The 11,741-nt window shown below is 41.3% G+C and overlaps 1 pseudogene; it reads right to left on the minus strand.

The window, feature by feature from the left end:
* Window positions 1–9,665: 9,665 nt before the first annotated feature.
* The window catches only part of LOC101854930, a 5,267-nt pseudogene continuing 3,191 nt past the window's right edge, over window positions 9,666–11,741 (minus strand).

The following is an 11,741-nucleotide window of genomic DNA, read 5'->3' on the forward strand; positions in this document are numbered from 1 at the left end:
CTCTCTCTCTCTCTCTCTCTCTCTCTCTCTCTCTCTCTCTCTCTCTCTCTCTCTCTCTCTCTCTCTCTCTCTCTCTCTCCCTCCTTCTGCATGCCTCTATTTCCCCTCTATAATATCTGCATTATGTGTTGGTCGTCTTTAAAGAGTTGAGTAAAACGTTTCTTTTAAAAGTTGCAGAATAGATTCGCCTCGTTATTTGAGGACAGAGAAAGCAATTTGTGCATAGTACGAATTAAATTGGAAAGCAGAAATGGAATCTTGTCAGAACAGCAATCATTACAACATAGCTACAATCGTGAGAAGAAGCAGGGAATGTCTTGAAATAAAAATTGTGGCATTGAGTGCAATCTGATGTGTTTTAAAAACATCGACAGCTCATTTGATAGTACGTTGGGAATATGGTGCGGGTGACCTTTTTGTCGAATTCCCAACAGCGCGTCCTTGAATCTAGGTCATTTAGGGAGTTTCCAAGGCTCTATGTCCTCTTGGTGCAGTTGTAGATGCTTGGTAGATTTTGAAATTCCGTCTCTTAGTCTTAGACTCCTTTCGCTTTTTGTAGGCGTGCTAAACTCATTCCAAACTTAAATTCAGGTATATTAAAAATATCTGCCTCTTGCTTTTGAATTTAAGCAAAATTATTCTGTTCATCTATTTCCAAAAAGAGGGCTTCATTGTTATTTTATTAATAAGAATAGTTTCAAAGCATTGAAATAAACACGCACTAGCGTGTGACGAATATGAAAGGCGAACATGAATCAACTGTATCTTCAGTCATGTGGAAGGTTTGCGCTTTGGGTTTGACTGTACGCTCTTTTTACTTTGATGAAGGTTGCTGTCCATCAGCACATAATTTTTAGCTTTCAGTTCCTTCTGGGAATATCATATTTCGTAAATGCACACTAGCTAGTCAACGTCTTTAAATTGAATTTGTAATGTTGTGTCTATCTGAAATCAAGGCTATGCAAAGATAACCGGATCTAAGCTTTTTAGCCCCACATTTTGTTTTGACATACTGCTCTTGAGAGATCATCAAAACAGTCAGAGCGGTGTGATTCAAGCTATGAAATTACCAAAATCCTAATTTTGTTCTATACTGTAAATGGCGGCCTTGTGCATCTTGACAGGCGATCTTAAATCAGTATGCATGATACAACTTCGTTTGAGCGGTAGACATAGAGGACGAAGATTTCCCAAGCACTCCTTCCTTCCCTTCTGATCACGATGTCCTTGATATGCTCCAAAGGAGAGTTATCGTCAGTACGTTTTGTAATCAAGGAAGATGTAAGGGTATGTCTGACTATTTCTTTTTCTTCTCTGCTAGATCTCATTAGTCATCGGCTACTGGTTCTTCAACCTCCAGCGCTACTGATTTTTACGTATGTCACAGTTTTTCCGACTTAGCGGTGCCCTTGATTAAGGTAAGGTGATCACATTCTGATTTCGAGGATACGCTTCATGTTTTTATACTGACTAGAGTATTTTAGTTTCAGATTTTGGTAGGAATTTTGAATTTTGCCCGAGTGGCTGCCGATTTCAGGATCACCAAAGGGTCTTTAATGTGCGCAACTTTCACCCGGATCCTCCGAGAGTTGTTTTTTTTTTGCCCTTGCCCGAGAAGGCTAAGTGTTCGATCTTTCCTACCCTGAGATCAGGGGCGCTGCTGAAAGACAACAGTAGGAAGGAGTAGCAGTGAAAAGAGTCAGGAGCCCAGAAAATGGGAGCAAAAGTGAGTTGGGATGAGGGGGGGCAGAAAGTGGAGATGAAAGCAGATGACAGACCATGGCTAGAGAATAGGAAAAGAGGTGAAAGGAGAACATTTAGAGCAGAAAACTGCCAGGGTTCGAATCCGGGATATATAGTTGATAGAACAAATCTATCTCAGAGGCATTTTTGATACTTGACAGCCTACTGAAATGGTTCTCATAAAGCTATGAAGGAATTCCACATTTTCATATCAGCGTTCTCATAGATAAAAAGGGATGGAAGCTTGATGGTAGCTGTTTTCAACGCTATGCAGGGCTTGTAACGTACAGGTGTATGTTAATTAGCAAAGTATCGATTAGTTTGATATCTTAATTGAGAAAGGCACGTTGAGGCTAGCACTCAATAATTCAAAAAGTCAAAAAAATAATAATAATAACCTCTTGGATGTCAGTGATCGAACCTTTCTGACAAAACACCATGTGTTTGTATGCCAGACTATACCATTATTATAGCATGACAGAATGCAAGATGGATGGCCCATTAGCAGTTTAACAGACAAATTTATGCAGTAAAATACTACTACTAAAGTGTGTTTATCCTATATTACTGAAAACCAAGTCGTGTCGGTGTTGCTAATCAAAAACCTGGACATGTGAACATTCAAAGTGTTCGAGTCCAAGTTGGATTCGAGGTTTTTTCCACGTTTATTCGGAAACATTTACTTTTCAATCTAAAGTCTTGTTACGCGTCGTTTCTTCCCTTGTGTTTTAACACACACCCCCCCCCCCTGTCTTCTTAAATAAGATTTTTTTAATATCGGGGGTCCTGTGTTGAAGTTCCGCAATTTTAAAGATCCCTTGGCAGTTCTAAAATCGAAATGAATAGGTCCTTCGGGCAAAACAAAAAATAATAACTCCTAACCAAAATGTAGAGCTCTCTATCTAGTCAGTATAAATATCAAAAGTACCATCGAAAACGACACATGAATACATATCAGGCATGGGATGGTTCCATGGTCTATGTATGTTTAAAAACTGCCATGTACGTTAAAATCAACTACACTGTGAGATGAAGACTTTGCATTCAGCTACTTCGTGAGCTCTTGCGGGGTTACGAGAAGACTCCCTTCCGAGAACGTGATTTTATGTTCTGAAACGGACAAAAACGAAACAATATTGATACGTTGAGGCTATCGAACCAGCTGTCACAGACGTGCTGTCCGCTCTGATGCCTGCCTCTAATGTGACAGAGATCTTCAGCTTTTGACAGCTCGTCAACATGAGCTGATATAATTAATACAAACGTGTTGAGTCCCGTAGAAGTCTCTGGCTTCTGAACTGGAACCGAGTCAAGTCATGAGCTCTCTCTCTCTCTCTCTGTCTCTCTCTCTCTGTCTCTCTCTCTCTCTCTGTCTCTCTCTCTCTCTCTCTCTCTCTCTCACTCTCTCTCTCCCTCTGTCTTTCTCTCTCTTTCTCTATCTATCTATCTATATATCTATCAATCTATCTATCTATCTAACTCACTCTCTTTTTGTCTCTCTTTCTCTCTTTTTTCTCTCTCTCTGTGTGTGTGTGTATGTGAGTGTTTATGCTACCGCTTTCATCGCTTTGCTTTATCTTTCTCCTCTGACCTTAATTTATAAGTTCTCTCTCTCTCTCTCTCTCTCTCTCTCTCTCGCTCTCTCTCTCTGTGTGTGTGTGTGTGTGTGTGTGTGTGTGTGTGTGTGTGTGTGTGTGTGTCTCTTACTCTCTGATCATGCCTGTTCGTGTGTGTCTGTGGATTCCATCCACATGTAATTAAGAACTTCTTTTACTTTACCTGCATAAAGCAGCTTACTCAATGCTTTACGTATGAGTGTGACATTTGGAGTGGATAATTGAAAAATGGGGAAAATCTCTGTATTTCATAAGAATGATAATTACTAATATAGGTCAAAACGTTTACATAAACCTGCTCTGCTTTGATCTTTGTCTTCTGCAGAAAGATTCTTATTGGAGCTATTTTCACAGAGACCTCTTAATTAAGCAGGCTTGAAGACGCACTTCGAAGAGCACAGTTTGTGGGGGAGCGCACCGACCCTCCAATCCAACGTTGGTATAGGTTAACGCCCTGCAAAACCGAAAAGTCCGTCTCGACCTGGGCTCATGGAACAGCAATGACGTCATATAACTGATGGCTGAGTTGCGTGCCCGCGGTTAATAAAAGTCTGGGGAAATTACGCACGAGTAAATAAAGTTCTCTCCTCTCCCTAACCTCTCCTTAACCTTGAGGGCCGGTGTGAATCGATGGCGAAAAGTTGTTGCTCAGCGGATAGTCACTTAACTTGCGAGGGTTTTATATTCTTATTCTAGGTTTGACAAGAACTTGTAAGTCAGAGTCGGCTCATACTACAAAAGACAGACTGAAGGGTTTACTAATTCTATAATGTTGATATTGTCGTCGACATTATATAAATTGAAGTGAACATTGGTGCATTCCTGTGAAAGTATCGTGCGTACGTGTCTTGCTGATGTTCTTTCCTATGGGCCAGCAAACCTTCATTCGTTTCTGTGTCGAAATTTACGGCGCTTCGTCTTCGTATTCCGTGCATCCTGGTTAGAAAAGAGGATAGAATAGCTTCTTATCCCCCCCCCTGCCCCCTTAATGATATGCTCGTAGCTAAAAGTTTAAAGAAAAGAAAAAGACTGATAACAGAATTAATCAAACCATCAGAGACTATTTCGAACAGGAAATACAAAGTATGAGCATCTATTTATCCATGTTTGAGAGAAATACAAACCGGACCGGGGAGGGGGGGTGCTGTTTTGTCCTGCGATCACGAGTAAAAAAATTAAATAAAAATATGATTGTTCATGACTGTAGATTCTACAAATTTTAAATGAAATTCATTTGACGCGTCAAGGCAAGTTTCGGAGATAAAAAGATGTTCAAAGGGGAAAGGCAGGATACGTGTTTTTCCTTATAATTCGTTCACATTCGTCTAACCGCAGTTTAAACGGGATAAAAACAAATCGTTCTGTTTTATCCTTCTGAGTCTTTGCATACTGGTCTAAAAGTTAAGCAACCAACAGAATCGAAACTTCCGACACGTTTCTTTGATGTAAGCCTAATAGCGGGTCAAAAAATTATAGGGGATTTACAGCGTACACCTAAAACATTTAAAAGTTGACATATTTTCCTCAACCACACTCTTTTTTGGTTGCCTGGGTGCCCACTACGGATGGATTGGCCAATCGCTCGACTCGGTCGCCTAAAAAACAAACGTGTTTATTTTCAGTTTCAGGCGACTGAGTCGGGCGATCAGCCCGATCCCGCCGTAGTGGGCACCCCGTACACGATTCAAGAGACGGGGTGAGTACTTTTCGAGACTCATTTGGAGCACGTGAAGATGTCAAGACAGCCGGCGGATGAAATCGACAAGCTAACACTGAAATGTGGGGGCGGGACAGTGTCGTTGTCTCAAAATGAGCAATTGGAAGGCAAGGCTTTAAGGGATCCTCTGTATGCACCCAATGAGCAGTTTTTAAAATAGGGCCCAAAGAGAAAAACATTTTTATTACTGGGTAAATATTATTTGAAAAAACATGTTTTGATCGCTGGCCAGCAGAAGTGCCATGCAAATTTTCGTGGGCATAGGTAAATTCCTCAAGGAGCCAGAATTTTTAATGCTGTCAGACGAAAGTAAACAAGCTATTATAACTCCCTACAACTACAAGATACGAGAACAATGTTTCAAAGGGAAACAAGGATTGTTTTCTTTGTCTTTCATTTTCTTTACATTTGCTTTTCTCTTTTTTAGACCTGTATTTCAGTCGACCAAGATGTTGGGACGAGAGTTGGACAGGCGACAAAGCTTGTCATCCCAAGGTCAGCAGCGTGACATTGTGACGTATGGGGTGCTCCCTTCACGCAGCCGAGTTGCCGTCTCTATTGAGGGAACAATTGGCTGGCATATCCGCGCTCCAGTACGTTAAGGTTGAGAACGGATCGAGAAGTAACATGCGAAGTAGTCGAAGAATAAAAGTATTAGATCTATTATTAATTTTGGAGTTTAGACAGAAGAGTCTTGGGCGAAAATGCATTGCGATTATCTGTAGGCTATATTAGTATTATTATTATCATTATCATTATTATTATTATTATTATTATTATTACTATTATTATTATTATTATTATTACTATTATTATTACTATTATTATTGTTGTTGTTGTTGTTACTCTGGTGATGCCGACCTTTGCGTCGCTTTTCAGGAAAAACCACACATACGTTTAAGACCTTAAATTTTATAGGAAGGCAGCATGCAATATCTCTAAAATCGTCGAGGACCCGGATTTTCATGATTTTAAGCATAAGAATTTGTAAAATATAGATTTTGATCGTTACGATTCGTTACGAAATATTCAAGAATTGAGTCATTGGTTCGCTTCTCCACTTTTTGAAATTGTTGTTTTGTTTTTCCGATTCATTCCCATCCAAACTGTTATATCTATCATAAGTGTTTCTTCGTATTAGTTGATCATCGATAATATTCAATCGGCGGGACGATTGGCGAAAAACATTGATAGCAAAAGATCACTATGAACATGTTTGAGGCCAAATCTTCACGAAAATGAATGAGCGAGGCCATTTTAGACTGGCACCGTTATGGAAAGGTTCAAAATTTAGGTAAAACGCAAGAGTGTCGTAGAACACTGGCAGTCTGTGTAGGTGACCGCTGAGGAGAGCCGACCGCCAGGCAGTTTAAAACGGTGTTTTGCTGTGAAGGAACTGGTTTACATAGTTTGGTGTTTGGTATTTTTTTTACATTTTGTCATTTATTTCACTGAAGAAATATTAATTATACTGATTATGCTCCTTTCTGTTGTCTTATGAAAAAAAACATAATATGCGGAATTAGGCCACGTAGTGTTTTTATACAGGGGAGAAAGACCTTTTCATTATGTGCCTTTCTATTTTGGTTTTATGTCTGTAAAATTAAAATTAAGGAAATTTTGGCTTTTGAAAATATGCGTCTTAACCTATTTGCATACGATATTGTTAAGACAAAATAAATTGTAATCAATTGCTTAACTATTCACCTCATACCTCAGCAGACCAGACAAAGGTTAGACCGGCCACTGAGAATTGACATAAAATAATCTGACTGACCAAATTTTAGTTAGTTTGAAACAAACACAAAAAAGTTCGTTTTTTGTTTCTATGGTAATTTTTTTGGGGGGATATACGTTTTTCTGATATAAGAAGGACGATTTAAGTCACACTAAATCGTTGCATGTTTCAAGAACATGCCTTTCTTTTTGCCAGGTGCAGGTGTTCCTCTAAGTCTAGATTGCGATGAGCCGCGGCTTGGTGAGGGTCAACATGCATATTATGAAGAAAGGACACGCTGTTCCAGCCATTTTCTATAGTGTCCTCTCTAAACAAGTAGAAAAACGTTAATAGCCCAGTTTGGCATAACACAAGTGAACATACGACAACACGACAGTAAAAAGGGTCTACCATTATATTCCTGCCCTTGATCTTGGTTTAAAGATTTTTAACTTTTATGACATATTGCGCGGATCCGGGATCAGCGTTAGAATCAATATGTGCTTGTTGTCATGTCTTACAGGAACAGGAAACAGCGGCTGGCATCGCCGTGGAGCGTAAAGGCACGGGTATTATGCTTTAGGGCCCCTGTCCACTGCGACGGACACCAACCGACCAGATTCCGTCCGTCTCTCTGAAAGTTGGTAGTTGAAATGGAGCAAGTTTATTTCCTAAGAAACCTTGACTATTTACCCTACGGGTCCACTAAAACGGACACGGCCTGATCTTTTGTCGGGATGAAGAAAATCGGTCAGGTCGTTTCGGTCTTGTAGGTCCACCAGTTCGGACAAGATACGTCTAGTCTGTTGGCCTACTGGCCGTATTATTCCACACACTGTGTCCCAAGGCTGTGTCCTCGGTACACGGCTATAAATAGCCGAGGTCAAATTCTTGAATATTTCGTAACGAATCGTAACGATCGAAATCTATATTTTACAAATTCTTAAAATCATGAAAATCCGGGTCCTCGACGATTTTAGAGATATTGCATGCTGCCTTCCTATAAAAGGCGGAAAAAAGAAATGTATGGGTTTTTGACGGAAAATTGGTAAAATTGTTAATATGCATTTAAACCAGATGGTTTGCGCGTAGACTTTGCTAATTTTGAGGCGCTGATAACGAATATGACATAAGAATTTTAATTCGAACTCAAAATTTGAAATTTGTTTTAGCTCCGGCGGGCCTATGGCTCAAGAGTCACGACCCGGTCCGGCCAAAATTGAGTAAGTGGCTTTCCAACAGACACGTCTATTGTCGGGGTGTGTCGTGTCGTTTGCTGACTCAGCGAAACGGACATTTCACTGATTTCTTAGGAAATAGACAGTACTCCATTTCAACTACCGACTTTCCCGGAGACGGACAGAATCGGGTCTGTTGGTGTCATACGCAGTGGACACGGGCCCTCAAAGCCATGTACCGAGGACACAGCCTTGGGACACAGTGTGTGGGATAAGACGACCAGTAGGCCAACAGACTAGACGTGTCTTGTCCGAACTGGTGGACACACAAGACGGAAACGACCTGAACGATTTTCTTCCTCCCAGCAAAAGATCGAACCGTGTCTGTCTCAGTGGTCCCGTAGGGTCACTCTTGCTTTTTGTTTGAGACAACACGCTTTCCGAAAGGTTTCAGAAAGCGAGATAACTGGGTATTCGCGTGAATGCTTTTCTTTTTGCTTGTTGCCTCCCTTCAGTCTTGTTTGAACCGTGGAAGCGAGAAAACAAGGCGGATTAAAGGGGGGAAGCCTTAGTAAAAGATTTCCACAATAATGGTAAAACAGAACAAAACAAGTATAGAGTTATTACGATTGTGTGTAGTTGTGTGATAGGAGGAGGGGGGCAAAGTCGAAGGGAGGGGGGCAGAAACTGGAGACGAAAGGAGACGACATAATATGGTTACAGAGCAGGAAAGAGGGTAAAAGGAGAACATTTTGAGAAGAAAATGTCCCGACGTTGTCAGGTTTCGAACCCTTGACCTATTGAATTAGAGGCAAACACCATAACCTCTAGACCACGAGAGCTCCCTAGAAGTGCCTGACTGGACGTGTGGATGGGTTTTGGGAGATAGTATGCTCGTCAGTGAGTGTGTGATAGAGAGAGAAAGAGAGAGAGAGAGAGAGAGAGAGAGAGAGAGAGAGAGAGAGAGAGAGAGAGAGAGAGAGGGGGGGGGGGGCAGACAGACAGACAGACAGACAGACAGACAGACAGACAGACAGACAGACAGACAGACAGACAGACAGACAGACAGACAGAGAGATGCGTGATCACCTATGTTGAAATTGATTGCTTCTGATTTTGCAATTGGTTTGTTTGATGTTGGTGTTTTGATGAGTTGTTTGTTTTCTGTTTACCTTTGTACCCCTTGTTTTCATGGCTGAAAAGTGGATACTTTCAGGATCCGTGCTTACTCGGAAGGGAGACAACTAGAAACAATTTATGCATGGTTTTGTTTCCCTTATCATGTCCCTTCCATTCTCTCTCTGTCTCTCTCAGATAGATAGATAGATAGATAGATAGATAGATAGATAGATAGATAGGTAGGTAGGTAGGTAGGTAGGTAGGTAGGTAGGTAGGTAGGTAGGCAAGCAGGCAGGCAGGCAGGTAGGCAGGCAGGCAGGCAGGCAGGCAGGCAGGCAGGCAGGCAGGCAGGTAGGTATGTAGGTAAGTCTGTAGATAGGTATGTAGGAAGGTTGGTAGGTAGGTAGGTACTCGTAGGTAGGTAGAAGACGAATTGACCATTAATAGAACAATTACTAGAAGAATAGAAAATAAAATTAGCAATTCTTTTTTTTTAATTCGAAGCATGTTTATATGAACAAGTCATGATTTCTTTTTAAATTTCAAGTACAAATAATTATAACTTTCATGAGTGAAAATATGCTACTGAAACCATGGTAGTATACAGATTTTGTGGAAAGAATACTCTCTCTCTCTCTCTCTCTCTCTCTCTCTCTCTCTCTCTCTCTCTCTCTCTTTCTCTCTCGCTCTCTCGCTGGTATACTTGCTTACTCGTCTTCTATCATTTTACAACCAACCTGTTTACAATTAATGTTATGGTGCCTGCATCTTTTCATAAAACAAATAACAGAACTATGCAAAAAAGAATACATGTATACATATCAAATGAGCGTGAACCATATATACGATCACACACTCACTCACTTAAAAGGGACAAAGGGGAAAAAAACCTAAAGTTCTCTTCACATTCCTCCAAACCCCACGACAGAACATAGAATACATCAGTGTCACATTTACTTTGCTGTCATTCCGGTGACAGTTTTGAGATGAAAATCTCCTGGCCTGAAACTTCTCAGATACACTTGCGATGGACGATAGACGGACCATACTCATCGTACTCTTGCCTGGAGATGCACATGTTCTGGAAAGTAGATAGAGACCCAACGATGGATCCGCCGATCCACACTGAGTACTCTCGCTCTGGCGGGGCAATGACCCCTGTTGGATGGGGGCGCCAAGTCTACTAACTCTTTCTGCATCCTATCAGCCAGGCCTGGGTACATGGTGGTTCCCCCTGTGAGGACTGTACGGTAAAGAAGTGACTAGCGAATGTCGATATCACAAGATATAACGGAGTTGTACAAAAGCTCATGAACACCGGTGGTTTGACAACCTATGAATGACGGCTGGAACAGGACCTCAGGGCAGCGGAAACGCTCGTTTCCAATGGTAACAAATGTACCATCAGGCAGCTGGAACGACTTCTCCACACTTGACAATTTCATTTCCTGGTCAAAATCCAAAGCGACGTAGCAGAGCTTCTCTTTCATGTGTCTTACAATCTCCAACTCTGATGTGGTGGTAAAACTGTAGCCTCTCTCGATGAGGATTCTGCTTAAGTAGTGAGTGAGATCTCTACCACCCAGATCGACTCTTTTTATGGCGTGTGGAAGAGCATTACCCTCGTAGATCGGCACAAAATGGGTGACGCCATCCCCTGAATCCATAACCAGGCCAGTGGTAAACCCAGACCCCAGCAGAGAGAGTACACCCTGGATGGCTACGTAAAAAGCTGGGACGTTGAAGGTCTCAAACATAATTTGGGCCATCATCTCTCTGTTGACTTTTGGGTTGAGTGGAGCTTCTGTCAGGAGTAGAGGATTTTCTTCAGGTGCTACACGCAGTTCGTTGTAGAAAGTGTGATGCCAAATCCTTTCCATATCATCCCAGTTGGTGATAATTCCATGCTCTAGGGGGTAATTCATGTGTAGAATTTCTCTTTTCGTCTGGGCTTCGTCGCCGACGTAGCAATCTTTGTTGCCCATCCCAGCTGTGACAGTTTGGTACTTGGGGCGTCCTGTGACAGCGGGAAACACACACCTTGGGGCATCGTCACCGGCAAAACCGGCCTTGTACATGCCAGACCCGTTGTCGATGACAATGGACACAGTGTCGTCGGAAACGACGTCGTTTGTATCGGTCATAGCGATTTTCTGAAGAAACAAAAACTGTTTTGGGTTTTGGAGCTACATGTCTTTCTACTTAAACATCAGGGATAATCTAAATTGTGCCGATGTCAGCGTAAAAATGCCTACATTTTAAAAAATTGCTGGGACGGGGTTGTTTTGGCTCAACCTTGTCTGAACAAGTAGTTGAGTTTGTTTAGTCGCGAGCAATATCAGTCGAGCAGGAATTACGCTACATATTATGATTCTGACTTTTTCGGTAAAGTGGTGAGGAAACTGGGGTACTGATTTAACGAAAAAGCAAAGATTTAATCAAGCAACAACGAAGTTATAACATTAAGACAGGCGACCTCTGAGACCCGGTTTTTTTTGTGATTTTAGATATAACGAAAACAGGACACTTCAACGTGTAGATTGTATTGGAATAAGTATTACTTTTAGGAATAAAATTATTTTCTGTGCTATATTTACATAAGTATCATTATGCTGTTGTAATAATAAGATAATACAAAATCTGAAAGCTAT

The sequence above is a fragment of the Aplysia californica genome, unplaced genomic scaffold (assembly GCF_000002075.1).
Source record: "Aplysia californica isolate F4 #8 unplaced genomic scaffold, AplCal3.0 scaffold00039, whole genome shotgun sequence".
Taxonomy (NCBI): domain Eukaryota; kingdom Metazoa; phylum Mollusca; class Gastropoda; order Aplysiida; family Aplysiidae; genus Aplysia; species Aplysia californica.